The sequence below is a fragment of the Bubalus bubalis genome, chromosome 20, assembly GCF_019923935.1.
Source record: "Bubalus bubalis isolate 160015118507 breed Murrah chromosome 20, NDDB_SH_1, whole genome shotgun sequence".
NCBI lineage: Eukaryota > Metazoa > Chordata > Mammalia > Artiodactyla > Bovidae > Bubalus > Bubalus bubalis.
The window spans coordinates 28,917,337-28,936,299 of record NC_059176.1 but is presented as its reverse complement, the minus strand read 5'-3'; positions in this window follow the sequence as shown (position 1 = coordinate 28,936,299).

Sequence of the window (18,963 nt, the reverse complement as noted above, 5' to 3'; positions counted from 1 at the left end):
TCAATGATATAAGTGAAATTTCTTACATAAGAGTCAACTCTACATTATTCAGCTTTTGATTATTCAGGTTGTAAGAAACTTCTACCAAAGATAATGGGAGAGGGCAAAGAAAACCAATGTTAAATACCCTTTTAGGCAGATAGTCATAACAGTTCTGAACAAAAAGACATGGAGAGAATAGAAAGCAGTAATGAAGAAAAAGGAACAGCGCTGGTGTGGGCCAGACAGATTTGCTCTTTCTGCTTTAGTTTGCATGGTAGATCATTTTACGTGTAATTTAGTACAATGGAAATGGATTTACAATGAAATGAAGTGACATATCCAAAATCGTAAATATGAGTAGAAGCCAAGGCTTGAATCCAGCTGTCTCAAGATTCCAGGGCTCAAATGACCAGAGCACAGGAGCTTGTGCCTACCCACCTCTCCCCACTAATTCTCCTCCCTCCTAGCTCATAGACTCCAGCTTCAGTTACCCCAGAGGACAAGTTCATCCCTTCATCATGACAACTAATTTACATTTTCTTTTGCTTAGAAAATTCTTACTCCCATTCTACCTCGCTGGCTCTACCTCATTTTTCAATTTTCAACATAAGTATCACTTCCTCAGAAAGTGGTACCCCAACCCAAAATATGATCCCCTGATACATGTCTCCAAGGCACCCAAGTCTTTTCCACTTCACCCACCATGTCCTGTGATTACACATTGAATTGTGTTTCCTCCTTTGATACCTCCTTCCCCACTGAACTACAAGCAGTACAGAGATCACATTTATTTGCTCTTTACTTTCTATCTAGTGCCCAGCACACAGCAATATACCACAAATGTTTTTAAACAAATGAGGAAGTGAGATATAGGAACTGTGTAAAATTGCTGCTGCTGCTGCTAAGTCACTTCAGTCGTGTCTGACTCTCTGCAATCCCATAGACGGCAGCCCACCAGGCTCCCCCATCCCTGGGATTCTCCAGGCAAGAACACTGGAGTGGGTTGCCATTTCCTTCTCCAGTTCATGAAAGTGAAAAGTGAAAGTGAAGTTGCTCAATCGTGTCCCACTCTTAGTGACCCCATGGACTGCAGCCACCAGGCTCCTCCATCCATGGGGTTTTCCAGGCAAGAGTACTGGAGTTGGGTGCCATTGCCTTCTCCATGTGTAAAATTAGCCATTATCTAAAATGAAAGTGAAAGTCATTCAGTGATGTCTGACTCTTTGTGACCCCATGGACTATACAGTCCATGGAATTCTCCAGGCCAGAATACTGGAGTGGGTAGGCTTTCCCTTCTCCAGGGGATATTCCCAACCCAGGGATCCAATCCAGGTCTCCCGCACTGCAGGTGGATTCTTTATCAGCTGAGCCACAGGGGAAGCCTGTATCTAAGATGTCCCTAATTCTAGCCTATCTAATAAGGTTAAGTTGCTGTTGTTCAGTCGCTAAGTCATGTCTGAATTCTTTATGACCCTATGGATGACAGCTCACCAGGCTTCCCTGTTCATCCCAGCAACTGCTCAGACTCATGTCCACTGAGTAGATGATGCCATCCAACCATCTTATCCTGTCTCACCCTTCTCCTCTTGCCCTCAGTCTTTCCCAGCATCAGGGTCTTTTCCAATGAGTCAGTTCTTTGCATCAAGTGGCCAAAATACTGGAGCTTCAGCATCAGTTCTTCCAATAAATATTCATGGTTGATTTCCTTTAGGATTGACCAGTTTGATTCCCTTGCTGTCCAAGGAACTGTCGAGGTTAAGTTAGCCAAGAGCATTTAGAATTTATGGTGGTAGAGGATTTCTTAGGCTATTACTAGGGTGCCAAAATGGGATATTAACCATGAGTAGAGACTACTATCTACTTTATCAAAAACTCATTGATCAGCATATACATGAGAAAGCCATGAAAAACCCCCTGACCCTGCAGCCCCTCACCACACTGGGAAATCATCATTGTCCTAAGGACTGATTGTCACTCCCTTGATCAAGAAGCCACGTTTTTTCTTATTAGCATCACAGTCTTCATGGCACGGCTGATCTGGGTTCCTAAAAGACAGTCTGATTAAACCACGTGCACAGTCTCATTACCAACTCTTCAACATTAATTACTGAAAACTAATCCAGGCTTAATCCTTTAAGGCTTTATACTTAAAGACACAAGCCTGGCCTTCCAATGATGTTCCTGGTTTTTATTCTAGGCTTCACTCAAAATAAAATTTGCTTAGGTAACTTCCTATGATTAAAAAGCTAATGCATTCTAGTTAAGTAAAGATGAAACACAAAACAAATTACCTCAGTTTTCTATTCAGTTCTGTTACTATCCAACTACGTGTACTTGGGAGGCCAAATGGTTTTAAGTTTAATTACCCCTGTAATTTAACTACTTTAATTCTCCTATCTGTAAAATTTTAATCATCATTCTGATGGATGCATAGCTGGTCTGAGTGCTTTTGAGATTCTCAGAGATATCTGGGTGATTGACCTTTGGTGTCACTCTGCAGCTCTAAGATCAGAAAAGATCCTAAACTAGACTGTGCTAACCTGGGGAAAGTGAATGTGTTGAAAGAGAGTGTGGTGCTCACTCCTGCAGCCCATAGACTAAAACTGTGACTATACAGAGACTATTCTTATCAAAGAAATCAACATATAAAGTCTTAACCTGATGGTTACCTGGACCCTAACCTGGACCACAATTATTTGGACTTTGGGGAAATAATCAATTTTTAAGTTTTAAATTTCTTAAGCAAACTTCTTTTCACCTTTCTTATAACATCCATCCCTGGATATTTCATATTCCAAATGCTTGTGATGCTAAAATGTGAAGTTCATTTTATGGGATGTTCCCTCACCCCACTCCAGTACTCTTGCCTGGAGAATCCCAGGGACAGCGGAGCCTGGTGGGCTGCCCTCTATGGGATCGCACAGAGTCGGACATGACTGAAGCGATGCAGCAGCGGCAGCAGCAGCACCACGTGCTGTAATCCACCTTTGGTAGTTCTTTAAGAATATTAAACCCTCATTTAAATCTCTCTCTCTCACATACACACACACACACATGTATATCCTTGTGTGTCATTCTTGGCCCCTGGGCAAGGATGACACAAAAATTTGTGAAGTATTCCATATTTTGAAAACTAGAAAAATAAGATGCCTGTGTACACTATACTATGCCAGTCTATGGCCATATCATGTAATACCAGGATGGATGAACTGATCATAAAGATCCAGCTGGGCTTGCCGGTGGGGCAGATGTCACTTGCCATTGCTCAGTGGCACTTCCCACAAGTCCCAGGGTAACCCTCATTCAGACTCAATCATATACAATGATGCTACAGCCCTCTTTGGAAGGTCCAGAGGCTTATACATTGTGTCTGTCACTGAAGAATATTGTTGACATCTCTACTGTGTATCCTGAGAGCACTTTCTTTCATGTGAATCCTTTAGATAAAAACACCTTGATTCATTTCCTAGAGAGCATCTGCTTCTGGACTCTTCATCAGTCAGAACCTGTTGATACTGTTGACTGTTGATACCTGTTAACTGTTGATACTTGTCAACATAGTGGTAACATAGGTTACAAGGGGCTTCGGAAAAATAAAAAAGTACTTTATAAATATGGGTGATTACGGCCAGCTGCCTACAAAGCTGAATGTTTTGAGCTCCAATATCTTTTCTATAAAAAATAGATATGATATAGTATTTGCAAGAGGCTCCAATTCAGACTCTTCTACCACTTACAGATTTTGTGTCTTTAGAAAAGTCACAGGACTGGAATGCAAAGTAGGAAGTCAAGAGATATTTGGAGTAATAGGCAAGTATGGTCTTAAAGTATGAAATGAGCAGGGCAAAGGCTAACAGGGTTTTGCCAAGAGAACACACTGGTCAAAGCAAACACCCTCTTCCAACCACACAAGAGAAGACTCTACACATGGACATCACTAGCTGGTCAATACTGAAATCAGATTGATTATATTCTTTGCAGCTGAAGATGGAGAAGCTCTATACAGTCAGCAAAAACAAGAATGGGAGCTGACTATGGCTCAGATCATGAACTCCTTCTTGCAAAATTCAGATTTAAATTCAAGAAAGTAGGGAAAACCACTAGACCATTCAGGTATGGCCTAAATCAAATCCCTTATGATTATACAGTGGAAGTGAGAAATAGATTCAAGGGATTAGATGTGATAGACAAGAGTGCCTGAAGGACTATGGATGGAGGTTCATAACATTGTATAGGAGACAGTGACCAAAACCATCCCCAAGAAAAAGAAACGCAATGAGGCAAAATGCAAGGAGGCTTTACAAAAAACTGAGAAAATAAGTGAAAGGCAAAGGAGAAAAGGAAAGATATACCCAAATGAATTCAGAGTTCCAAAAAACAGCAAGGAGAGATAATAAAGCTTTTCTAAGTGAACAATGCCAATAAACAGAGGAAAACAATAGAATGAGAAAGACTAGAGATCTCTTCAAGAAAATTAGTGATCCCAAGGGAACACTTCATGCAAAGATGAGCACAATAAAGGACAGAAATAATATGGACCTAACAGAAACATAAGATATTAAGAACTGGTGGCAAGAACACACAGATCAGATCAGATCAGTCGCTCAGTCATGTCCGACTCTTTGTGACCCCATGAACGGCAGCACGCCAGGTCTCCCTGTCCATCACCAACTCCCGGAGTTCACCCAGACTCACGTCCATCGAGTCAGTGATGCCATCGAGCCATCTCATCCTCTGTCGTCCCCTTCTCCTCCTGCCCCCAATCCCTCCCAACATCAGAGTCTTTTCCAATGAGTCAACTCTTCGCATGAGGTGGCCAAAGTACTGGAGTTTCAGCTTTAGCATCATTCCTTCCAAAGAAATCCCAGGGCTGATCTCCTTCAGAATGGACTGGTTGGATCTCCTTGCAGTCCAAGGGACTCTCAAGAGTCTTCTCCAACACCACAGTTCAAAACCATCAATTCTTCGGTGCTCAGCCTTCTTCACAGTCCAACTCTCACATCCATACATGACCACAGGAAAAACCATAGCCTTGACTTGACAGACCTTTGTTGGCAAAGTAATGTCTCTGCTTTTCAATATGCTATCTAGGTTGGTCATAACTTTCCTTCCAAGGAGCAAGTGTCTTTTAATTTCATGGCTGCAATCACCATCTGCAGTGATTTTGGAGCCCAGAAAAATAAAGTCTGACACTGTTTCCACTGTTTCCCCATCTATTTCCCATGAAGTGGTGGGACCGGATGCCATGATCTTCGTTTTCTGAATGTTGAGCTTTAAGCCAACTTTTTCACTCTCCACTTTCACTTTCATCAAGAGGCTTTTGAGTTCCTCTTCACTTTCTGCCATAAGGGTGGTGTCATCTGCATATCTGAGGTTATTGATGTTTCTCCCGGCAATCTTGATTCTAGCTTGTGTTTCTTCCAGTCCAGCGTTTCTCATGATGTACTCTGCATATAAGTTAAATAAACAGAAGAACTGTACAAAAGAGGTCTTAATGACCCAGATAACCACAATAGTGTGATCACTCACCTACAGCCAGACATTCAAGAGTGTGAAGTCAACTGGGCCTTAGGAAGCATTATTATGAACAAAGATAGTGGGGCTGATGGAATTCCAGTTGAGCTATTTCAAATCCTAAAAGATGATGCTGTGAAAGTGCTGCACTCAATATGCCAGCAAATTTGGAAAACTCAGCAGTGGCCACAGGCCTGGAAAAGGTCAGTTTTCGTTTAATTCCAAAGAAGGGCAATACCAAAGAATGTTCAAACTACCATACAACTATTCTCATTTCACATGGTACCAAGGTAATGCTCAAAATTCTTCAAACTAGGCTTCAACAGTACACGAACTGAGAACTTCCAGATATATGCTGGGTTTAGAAAGGCAGAGGAACCAGAGATCAAATTGCCAACATCTGTCGGCAATTTGAAAAAGCAAGGGAATTTCAGACAAATGTCTACTTCTGCTTCATTGACTTTGACTGTGTGAAAGTGAAGTGAAAGTGTAAGTCACTCAGTCATATCTGACTCTTTGCGATTCCATGGACTATATAGTCCATGGAATTCTCCAGGCCAGAATACTGGAGTGGGTAGCCTTTCCCTTCTCCAGAGGATCTTCCCAACCCAGGGATTGAACCCAGGTCTCCAACATTGCAGGTGGATTCTTTACCAGCTGAGCTACAAGGGAAGCCCAGGAATACTGGAGTGTGTAATCTATCCCTTCTCCAGGGGATCTGCCTGACCCAGAAATCGAACTGGGGTCTCCTGCATGGCAGTTGGATTGATTCTTTACCAACTGAGCTATGAGAGAAGCTGAGTGGATCACAGCAAATTGTGGAAAATTATTAGATAGATGGGAATACCAGATCACCTTACCTACCTTCTGAGAAACCTGTATGAAGGTCAAGAAGCAAGAGTTAGAACCAGACATGGAAAAACGGACTGATTCCAAATTGGGAAAGGAGTACGTCAAGGCTGTATATTGTCACCCTGCTTATTTAACTTATATGCAGAGTACATCATGCAAAATGCCAGGCTGGGTGACTCACAAGCTGGAATCAAGATTGCTGGGAGAAATATCAATAACTTCACATATGCAGATGACACCACTCTAAAGGCAGAAAGCAAAGAGGAACTAAAGAGTTTCTTGATGAAGGTGAAAGAGAAGAGTGAAAAAGCTGGCTAAAACTCAACATTCAAAAAACTAAGTCATGGCATCTGATCCCATCACTTCAGGGCAAATAGATTGGGAAAAAATGGAAACAGTGACAGACTTTCTTTTCTTGGGCTCCAAAATCACTGTGGATAATGACCGCAGTCAGGAAATTAAAAGACACTTGTTCCTTGGAGGAAAAGCTATGAGAAACCTAGACAGTGTATTAAAAAGCACAGACATCATTTTGCCAACAAAGGTCCATATAGTCAAAGCTACGATTTTTCCAGTAGTCCTGTACAGACGTGACAGTTGGACCAAAAGAAGGCTGAGCACTGAAGAATTGATGTTTTCCAACTGTGGTGCTAGAGAAGACTCTTGAGAGTCCCTTGGAGAGCAAGGAGATCACACCAGTCAATTCTAAAGGAAACCAACCCTGAAGCTGAAGCTCCAAAACTTTGGCCACCTGATGTGAAGAGCTGAACCACTGGAAAAGACCCGGATGCTGGGAAAGATTGAGGGCAGGAGGAGAAGTGGGCAGCAGAGGATGAGATGTTTGCATGGCTCATCATCTCAAAGGACATGAGTTTGAGCAAACTCCAGGAGATAGTGACTGACAGGGAAGCCTGGTATGCTGCAGTTCATGGGGTCACAAAGAGTCGGACACGACTGAGCAACTGAACAACAATACCACGTTCTCCCAGAACCTATCTTCACCTGAAAAGTGGCAATTCAATAACAGCAGTACCTATTTCAAAAGACTGCCGTGAGGGCAGATGTTAATATGCGTAGTATTCCTACTGCTGTTGTCAGCACCGCGAAGGTGCTAATATTTGAATCTGAAACCAGAAATCCAAAAGTTTGAAAGACGTAATTGAATTTAACAGCTCTGTACCTAACAGAATATTTTTTTGATGAAAATAGCAGAAAACTGAACTCGAACTGGTTAAACGCTCATGGGGATTCACTGGTACATGTAACTGAAAGGTCCATAGAAGACGCCAGCATCAGGCATTGTTTATGTAAGGTCCAGCTCGACCTCTCTGCAGTTCTCCTGGTTCTGACCACCTCCACGGGAGGCCTCTCCTGCAGGCTGGCTCCCCCCACTGCTGTATTATGCCTACTAGCAGCTACCGAGGCAACATACTTTCTCCTTCACATCCAGGGAAGAGAGAAAGTGACTTCTCACAATGAACAAGTGTCCTCAGCTTTGGAGGCCCTCGCACTAGCCGTTGTGACCAGGTCAATGCCATGTCCTGTTGTGCAGGAGTGGGCAGGCTGAGTGGAGAGGTGTCACACAGTGGGGAAAGATGTCACGAATGTCACAGAGACAACCAGGATGTCCACTACATTAACACAATACATGCTTAGTGGATGACAGTGTATGCCCAGGAATTTTGTTTTTAAGGAAAAAAGAGCACCTATGAAGAAACATTGGATTCTGAGGTTTCTAGGATCCTAATAAGCCCAGGGCTTCCCTTGTGGCTCAGATGGTAAAGAATCTGCCCACAATGTGGGAGACCCAGGTTCAATTCCTGGGTCAGGAAGATCCCCTGGAGAAGGGAATGGGTACCTACTCCAGTATTCTTGCCTGGAGAATTCCATGCACAGAGGAGCCTGGCAGGCTACACAGTTCATGGGGTCACAAATGGCAGGGAGTACCAATAGATAGGGACTTCCCTGGGGGTCTAATGGTTAAGAGTTGGCCTTCCAATGCAGGGGGTATAGGTTCACCCCTGGTCAGGGAGCTAAGACCTCACATGTCTCATGGCCAAAAAACCAAAACATAAAACAGAAGCAATATTGTAACAAATTCAATAGAGACTTTTTGGGCTTCCATGGTGGCTGAGACATTAAAGAATCCTCCCGTCAATGCAGATGACTTGGATTCAATCCCTGACTCAGGGATCTACCTGGAGATCCCCAGGTCTGCCCTGGTGGGCTACAGTCCCTACGGTCACAAAGAGTAGGACATGACTGAGTGACTAACACTTTCACTTTCAGGAGCAGGCAAGGAGCTGGCAGGGACTCTGATCTGACCAACAGAAATCCCAGACTGTAACCCTCCAATTCCTACAAATCTGAAATCAAATGGAGAAACTGAAGGATAAAACTTTCCCAGAATTGGGACGTGGTTTTTAACAATGAAAGCTCCTCTCCTTGCTTTTCCACAGGAAATCCGTGAACACTCGGTCAATACCACTGGAACTCAGTCAATACCACTGGAAAGGCAGAAGCACCAACACAAACGTGATCTCTACTTAGAAAGAAAGTAAAAGTCCCAGAACCAACCTCTTAAGGTGATTTCCTTGTGCCTAAATAATGCATTTCCTAGGTCTAAGGGCTCATTTGACTGTAAGATATTGAGATCCACTCAAGGTATGTAAGTGAAAAAAGGAATTATTGGATGAAAACCAAGTATTTCCCAGCCAGCAATTAAAGCTGGCCTCAAAAGGGACTGGATTCACTTGACCAGGAAGTGAATGTTGACTTGCTTTAGTCTCCTCTCTGTCACAGTCAGCTTTCCTGGGTCAGCTTGTTCATGGGTCAGCCTTGGTTTTATGTAGTCCTTATTCAAGAGCCGCTTCTACATTTAGGGTCAGGTATCTGTCTTTGGCGTAAGCGATGGTTGGGGAGGGCATGATCACCAGGTTAGTTCTGCTGCACACTTGGGAGGAGCTATGTCAGCAGACTCTGAGAAGGGGAGTGAGCAGAAGAGTTAAAGTAACTGACACATGTTAGATGTGTCAGTCCTTTCCTTTTCTATTACAGTACAGTCAGCATCACGTGATTTCATAAAAACACCAGAGAAATCGAAAGCAGTAAAGGAACATGGACTAAGTCTAGATAACTAACCTCTCAGCAGGGATTTCTGATGGGCAGATCAGAGTCTCTGCCATTCTACATTTTTTATGTATCCTGTAAACAGCACAATTTCTTAGTTCTGCATTTTTGTTACCTGCCACATACAGACACTCATCCTTGTAACTCATAGGACTGGAGAAAGGATAAAGAAATAATTGATGTGAAAGTACTTTAAATCATTAAAATGATGTTATTTACACTCTGCACACTATCATGCATCTCTTCTGAATTCTAACTGAAACCCCACTGTTTCCATGGAAATACTTACGAGTTCAAGGATTATTCATCAAAATAACCATTTGGGGTTAGTTCTCCTAGGTGGACACAGACCTTATATCTACCACATAACTGTGCAGAAGAGTGTTTTACAAGTTATAGAGCACATACATAGCTACATGCACAGCAGACATGAAAGAGGAGCACTACAAAGGCTATGAGAGTTGGACCATAAAGAAGGCTGAGTGCTGAAGAACTGATGCTTTTGAACCATGATGCTGGGAAAGATTGAAGGCAGGAGAAGAAGGGGATGAAAGAGGATGAGATGATTGGATGGCATCACTGACTCGATGGACATGAATTTGAGCAAACTTTGGGAGATAGTGAAGGACAGGGAAACCTCCCTGGAGGACAGGGAGCCGACAGAAGCTCAGATGGTAAAGAATCTGCCTGAAATGCCAGAGACCCAGGTTTGATCCCTGGGTTGAGAGAAGGGGATGGCAATCTCCTTCAGTATTCTTGCCTGGAGAATTCCACAGACAGAGGAGCCTGGAAAGTCCATAGGGCTGCAAAGAGTCGGACACGGCTGAGTGACTAACACACTTGTCAGTAACTGGTTATCCGGTCTTAGGCATCTCAGTCGGCTTCTCCTGGTCTGCTTCCTAATTTGTAAAATGAGGAAATTTTTAGGTACTAAAATTTAGGTAGTAGGTATTCTCTAATGCATCAGTTCCATTACTCTGTGTTCCAGACAGGGCTCCAGAGTCTTAAAGAGCTACTGTTCCTAGAAAAAGTTACTTCTCAAAGGCGAGGTGAAAGAAAGCACAGTATTTCTCACATGTTTTAATCCCATATTTTCTGAGTACATTTAAAGTCTAAATCTTATTTAATGTCTGAGGCAACATGTTTTCATGTCTGAGGAGATCGTGTCCATCTTCTTCATCCCCATCACGAGGGAAGCAAACGTGGAAACACCAAAACAAATTTTTAAATTAAAAAAAAAAAAAAACTTTACTACCAAAACGACTGAAAAAAAGAAGCCAATGAAAAAAAACATAAGCAAATGCCAAACAGCAAAATTTCAGTCTGTCAAATATAGTTAATGTGTGATTAACACTCCACAGTTGAATTATTTAAACTCAGTAACTAGCAGGCCCAAGCAAACAAACATCATCCAGTACAGAAATCATCATCCCAAATATGCCACAATCCAAAACAAATCTCTGAACAAAGGGAAAAACTTGTTGCTTCAAAAGAACAAACAGGAACAGATCAGAAATTTCTTTAGCCTTTGTAGGAATAAGTTAGGCTAACAAAGGTCCCTTTAAACAGGGCTTCACTGGTGGCTCAGGAGTCAAGAATGTGCCTGCAATGCAGGAGCTACAAGGAGACACAGGTTCAGTCCCTGGGTCAGGAAGATCCCCTGGAGAAGGGCATGGCAACCCACTCCAGTATTCTTGCCTAGAGAATCCCATGGACAGAGGAGCCTGGTGGGCTACAGTCCATGGGGTCACAAAGAGTCAGACGCGACTGAAGCGATTTAGCACGCATGAAATCTTAAGCAACTTCTGCCAAGGGATTCAAATTTCCTAGAATAATCTAAAGTAGCCCTTCCCAATCCATTCCCGAGCCCTAATAACCTAAGGCATCCATTGTATTCAAAGAACTGACTTCTCTCCTTTGCATCTAGACAGGAACTTCCTGTGTACCATCCATGAGAGAACTGAGAAAATAGTCAAATCATATTTTAAAACTCCAATTCAGAAAGGCTGACTTAACAGACTTAATACTCAGCACTCTTTGCACTTCATCTCTTTACAGTCGTTTGCGGTTCTTACAAGCCACAGAAATATGCCACACTAACTTTCATGCACTGGAGAGGGAAGTGGCAACCCACTCCAGTGTTCTTGCCTGGAGAATCCCAGGGATGGGGGAGCCTGGTTGGCTGTCGTCTATGGGGTCGCACAGAGTCGGACACGACTGAAGCAACTTAGCAGCAGCAGCAGCAACATAAATTGAGTAGGCATGTGCTTCTATCAATTTATTAAAGACTTACTGATCTCCTTTAAACTTAATATTACATATAGCTTTATTTGTCATGTAGTTTTTGCTGGGTTTTTGTTTGTTCACAACTTATTCAAAACTTCCATAGTGCCTGAGATAATGACAGCACCAATCAAAAAAAAAACAAGGAGTTGTATCCTTTAAGTATTTAGAAACTGCTTTCAGGTACTGTGAGATATATCAAATTAGTAATTAGAGTAGTATCACTGAGAATTGAGTTTTTTAATTGAAATATAGTTGATTTACAGTATTATATTAGTTTCCGGTATTCAGCATAGTGATTCAGTATGTTTACAGATAACACTCCATTAAAAATTATTACAAGATAAAGGCTATAATTCCCTGTGCTATACAATATATCCTTATTGTTTATCTATTTACACATAGTAGTTTTGATAGTTAAAATAAAAAAACACAATAGAAAGAATGGATAGCAGACTAATACAGAAGAACACTTAAGTGATCTAGAAGATTGAATAATGAAAACCACTCAATCACAACAGCAAATTTTTTTTAAATGAGCAATCTAGGAGATCTCTGGAATAACACTAGGCATTTCAATATTCACATTATAGAGGTTCCAGAAGAAGAAGGAAGAAAGGGATTTAAATTATATCTTAAAAAATTATGACTGAAAATCCCCTTCATGGATTACACCTTGTTGTGATGAAGGGGCTTGCTAACTCAATGAAGCCCAAACAGACCCACACCCAGACATATCATAATTAAAATGGCATAAATTGATAGAGAGAGATTTCTAAAGGCAGCAGGAGAAAAACAGCGAGTCTTATATAAGGGAATCCCCATAAGGGTAATAATTGATTTCTCGGGAGAACTGAGATTTTTAAGTATATTTGAAAAAAGGAGGTAAAAATTAACAAGTAAACACCCTATAGTTCTGAGTTGGAATTGGAAGTACCCACGTGAACCCATGATGTAGTTTATAGAAAAAAAAAGTTATCTCTTTGTCCACTAAAAAAGGCCAAAGAAACAAAGACCAACTCAGTATCAATGGGCATGTTTAGCACCTACATTACAGTCTCTAAATACCATTTCCCATTAAAATGAATCAGAGTTCCTTGGTGAACTAGCCAATTCTATATGTTGGGCAGGAAATTTTCATGATGAGCCAGGAAGCTGTTATCAAAGACTACTAGAATCAATGTCAAAAGGACTCAGGAGTAAACCAGAAAAGGCATCACAGATCACAAATGGGCCAATTTGAATGAACTAGGACAACTACACAAAGACTGAAATACATCAAATATGCTAAAATTCATGAGTTCTTACTAACACTTTAAAAAAGGCAAGAATAAACAAACGGTCACTTTTGGAAAGTGAATGAAAACCAACTTTTGTTGTTGTTGTTTTTAATTTATTACGGTGAAATACACATAACATAAAATGTACCACTTAAACATTTTAAAATGTACAGTTCAGTGGCATTAAGTACATTCACACTGTTGAACAACCATCGGCACCATCCATCTCTAGAACTTTCTCACCTTCCCAAATTGAAACTCTGTGCCCATTAAACACCAACTCCCCATTCCTTCTTCCCCTCAGTCTCTGTCAATCCATTATTTTGAACTGGAAAATAAAGGTTAAAAATGAAGCATTTATCCTGCTTTTCCCATAAGATCTGCATCTCAGGGTTAAAAAAAAAAAAGAAAAAGAGAGATTACTTTTTTAAGAAGTACTCCAGATAATAAATAAAGAAGAAATGTTAAAATGAAGGGTCACTGGGACTCCCCTGGTGGTCCAATATTTGGGAATCCACTTGCCAATGCAGGGGATACAGGTTTAATCCCTGGTCAGGGAAGACCTTACATGCTGCAGAGCAACTAAAGCCATGCATTGCAGCTACTCAGCCTATGCTCCCCAGCAAGAGAAGCCACTGCAATGAGAAGCCCACACACCACAACGAAGAATAACTCTGCTTGCTGCAACTAGAGAAAGCCCACGTGCAGCAATGAAGACTCAGTGCAGCCAAAAATAATAAAAAATTAATTTAAAAATAAAGTTCGTTAAAAAAAGTATCATTTTGAAAGCTCCAATAAATTAATAAATTAAGACAATGGCTACCTAATGGCTGATGACATCACAAAAGAAAACATTTTACTTCTGACACTTTCAAGTACAAACTGTGGGACTTTCCTCATGGTCTAGTGGCTAAGACTCCACGCTTCCAATGCAGGGGGCCTGAGTTCAATCCCTGGTCAACGAACTAGATCCCACATGCTGTAACTAAGCGTTCACACGCCATTGCCACAACTAAAACATTCCTCATGCAGCAACTAAGACCCACTGTAGCCAAATGAACAAATGAAAACAAATAAATATATTTAAAAATAAAGTACAAAATGCCTGTCCTGGAGAATCTAAATGATACTCTTGCCCATTTGACCACTGTTTATTAAATATAATCACTGAAGTCCTAAGAGATTTTGCTATTTTTTGAAGAGTTCTATGGGTAGATAAGTTTGGCAATCATTGATTTATATAAACTTAATCTGATTCCCTTGGTGTAAAGTACAAACGGAAACTGCCATGTATAAGTATCACACAAACATGTACCACAACAAGAACAACAAAATGACCTGCCTGGATCAAGACTAGAGCTAATTCCTAAATGTATAAGAAATGAAGGGACAGCAGAACATGTTTAATGACACCATGGAGATACAATCAGCAAAATACAAACCATGAGGAAAGCTAGGGGAAATGATCTGATTTTTCAATAAAAAGCAAACAGATAAAGAAAGAAAATTTTAAAAGAAAAATAGAAAACCTAAGTATCAGAAAAGGCTCAATATCAAATAATTATAATGTATAAATCTTATTTGACTTTCATTCAGCAAATGATCCACTTAAATATAAAACTTGTAAGAAAACTGAAGTAATATAACCTTAAGTGGTTATGATATTAAGGAATTAATTATTTTTAGGTATGATTAAATACTAATGTTATATTTTAAAAGTCCTTAGAGAAATATCTTTAGAGATTCAAGATTCAGATGTCTTCGATTTTTTTCAAAATAATCAGGGGTAAGGACATAGAAGAAACACAAAAGGGTCATAAATTGATCATTGTTAAAACTGGGCAATAGAAAAAAGGATTCACTGTAATGTTCTATCCACTTTTTTCATATGTTTGGAAGTTTTTGTAACAATTTTTTTTTTTAAGGAAGAAAACTAAAACCTCAAATGCAATTCTTGGGTCTAGTGCATAATTCAAATTAGCTTTAGTCAACTAATAGCTTTTATTACAATTAAGAAACTATCGCTCTTCAATAACTCAACCTAAAAACAATTGCAATTCATGCTTTTCTTCTGCTATCCATGAAAATGATTTTCAGGACCAATTAAATTTCAAATAACTGTGACTTTTCAGGGTGATATAAAGCTTGGTAAATCTTACTGCTATATTTGTCACACTTGGCATAGTACTCCTATTAAAGGTGTTCTTAGAGTGCAATGTTGCTTAAACAATTTAAATAATTTCAATTTTAAAATTTCTAAAGATATTGGACAAATCCTCACTCAAGCTTTCTTCTTTCAAAGGTTGAAAGTGAAAAAAGTGTTAGTCGCTCAGTTGTGTCCAACTCTTTGTGACCCCATGGACTATAGCCCACCAGGCTTTTCTGTCCATGGGATTCTCTAGGCAAGAATACTGGAGTGGGTTGCCATGCCCTCCTCCAGGGGATTTTCCAGACTCAGATATCCAATCTGTATCTCAATGTCTCCTATATTGGCAGGCAAGTTCTTTACTACTAACACCACTTGGTAAGCCCTTAATAAGATGTAACATGAATGTGTTAGTTGCTAAGTTGTGTCCAGCTCTGTGATGCCATGGAGTGTAGCCTGCCAGGCTCCTCTGTCCATGGAATTCTCTAGGCAAGAGTACTGGAGCGGGTTGCCATTTCCTTCTCCATGGGATCTTCCCAACCTGGGAATCGAACCCCAGTCTCCTGCATTGCAGGCAGATGCTTTACCTTAACAACCAAATGAAAATGTTTCTGCCTTCTTTAAAATTTTTGTTCAAGACAACATTCTTTACATTTCCTGGAGCTCTTTATGCTGCTGCTGCTGCTGCTAAGTTGCATCGTGTCCGACTCTGTGCGACCCCATAGACGGCAGCCCACCAGGCTCCTCCATCCCTGGGATTCTCCAGGCAAGAATACTGGAGTGGGTTGCCATTTCCTTCTCCAAGGGAGCTCTTTATACATGTTCCAAATCAAAAGTTTTTTTATAACTCACTTCCAGAGAAAGTTTTTCTTTTAAGGTGGTATAAATCTTTTTAATCATTCAGTAAATAGTATAATGAATTTCCTGCCTTTTTGTTGTTGTTGTTCTAGCCTTCCAGGAAACTCAAAGATAAATTTAATTACTACTCTATTTTTTAAGAGTCCCCTGCTTCCATTTTCCATAATTTATAAATGTTTATATGGAGGCCTGGCGTGCTGCAATTCATGGGGTCGCAAAGAGTTGGATACAACTGAGTGACTGAACTGAACTGATTATAAAAATGTACCCTTCAGAATTAGTAAAAACATGTCATTGATGCACACATTTCCAAAACAGGCCTACATCTTATAGTTTTCCCAGAAGCATATTCTTTTTATTTAAAATTACACTGATATATCTTATTGGAGCTTAGATTTGACAAAATGTGAAAATGTCTTCAACAACAATAAATGTAATAGGAAAATACTAGTGTAGAAGAACATTAAAACTGGGAAAACTAGGTATGGAGTTAAGCCTTATTAAATATTTCAACTTATCTACCATATTTCAAAGAGCTATTTCTCATGTCTTACCTTTTAAAAATGAATATGTGTTGAAGGAATTGGTCTTTGCTATACATAATTATTTGAAAACATTTTATATTCAGCTTATACTCTTTGTTCCAACAGAAAATGTTATGCAAGCTTCACATTTCAACCTTAATATAAAATTTCTGAAAGAGATCCTAATTATTCAACAAAGCGTATTGGATCAATGACTTCAAATAACGACTACTGTCACCATCATTTGACTACCATACCATTGATCAACCATGTCTCCTGGGGAGGAGGAGAATAAACAGTCCCACAATATGTACATTATAAAAATCATTTCTAGAGTGGACCTCCAGAGCAAAGTTTGGGATCAGCACTCATGCCCATCTACCTTACAAGCTAATTGAATCTCATCAGGCTTTTTCTTCATAAAAATGTATTTTAGAAATTATTATTTGAGCTGAATGTTAATAATACGAGCAGAACCTTTTGTGTTGTATTTGAAATGCATAATAATATTTTCAAATTATCTTGTTATGCTAACCTATGAATATTGTGTTTCTCTTGAGGATGTACTAATTTTATAGCAGATTTCAAGGGCCATACATTCCTGGAAGATATTACCAGGCATTTCCCCCTGATGGATTTATTTCTTCTTTTTCCATATTCTTAGAGCCCTTGTCATTTCCCTCACTTTCTAGCATTTATTCAAACCTTTCCACGTGGCTTTACCTGGCTATTGTGAGGGAAAAGACTATATAATCTGGTGGTTAAGGACAAGGGTTTTAGAAACCCAGATGGGTCCTGCTTTCTACCTGTGTGACTTGGTACATGGCTTCTAATAAACCTGGGCATTAGTATTTTCATTTATGAAATTAGGATGATACCCACCTTGCAGGCATGTTACAAAGATTCTATGGTAATATGTATGAAGAGATTGATACAGTGTCAGGATGACTATTATTTCAGCATTTTGGTTACACTTTTGCTGAGAACCAAATATGCAACTTTCTGGCCCAAACTGTGTAGTGAGAAAGAAGGATAAGCCATCAGCAGAAAATTCCCAGGACTGGAAGTTATGGACCATCTTCTACCCTGGTGACTGAGCATCTAGTCAGGGCTACAAAGCATCATGCAAGTAGTTGGGGACATAGAGGAGCACAGGGAATGGTCACTGCCTTTAAGGAGCTTACAGCCTTTTAGACATGAAATGCCACAAATAAAAAACAAAGCAGTATAGAAATAAAAAGGGGAGAAGAGACAAGTTTCCCTTGCAGGAAAATTTCCAATAATTGACGTAGCTACTCTGCCCTCAGGAGGCTGGTAACTCCTTACTACTTAAGGATGCACATCCTCCCAAAGAGGACAATACGGAAAGGGGGAACAAAAGGGTAGCTTTACCATAGAGAAACCTGACAAACACTGCCTCAGCCAGATGACCAAGGTCAACATCAACAGTGATAGTCACATTGATACTATGTAACCTTGATATGATGTGATATATTACGTTACCTCTGTGGTCCTCCTTTCTGAAACACATAACCCCAATCTAATGGTGAGAAACACATCAGACAAATCCCAATTGAGCAACACTGTACAAAATACCTGACCAGTACTGTTCAAAGATGTCGAGGTCATCGAGGTCATCAAAATAAAGAACACTGAGAAGGTGTCACAGCGCAGAGGAGTCTAAGAAGACAAGCTGACTAAATGCACGGTGGAATCCTGGATAGGATCCTGGAAGACAAAAAGGACATTAGATAAAAACTAAGGAAATCTGTATCAAACAGCGATTTCAATTAACGTTAATGCATTAGCACTGGTTCACGAATTGTGACAGCTGTACCATACTCATGTTAGATGTCAATAACAGGAGAGACTGAGTGTGTGGCATATAGGAACTCGACTATCTTATCAATTTTTCTATAAACTTAAAGCTGTTCAAAAAGCCTAAATGTATAGGGTGTTGGTCAGGACTGAATGATATCCCTTTTAAAAATGAAAACAAAATACCAACAAGAACATAAAAACTTCAGGGTAAGAGTAGATTCATACTTAGCTAAAAACAAAACAGAGCAGACCTATAAGCTAGAGGTTATCTATGTAGACAATGAGCCAAATCCACTCAGAGATCCATCTGATGCTCATCTTCAAAAACTCTCTTAGGGCTATCAGCAGCATCCTAAAGCCTGAAGATGTCACCTAGGATATCCGTTTCAGAGGCAGCCCACTCCCTTCTCAATGCCAACCCATTCTGTGATCAGACAGCATATGCAGGAAAAACTGCTTTTGAAAATGAGTTTTCAAACTTTCTGCTAAGGGTTGTTTTCAAACAACCATCAGGCCAGAAGATGCTTTCATGTTTTATTAGGGGAACACAGTAGGCACATTTAAGGTGGAATTG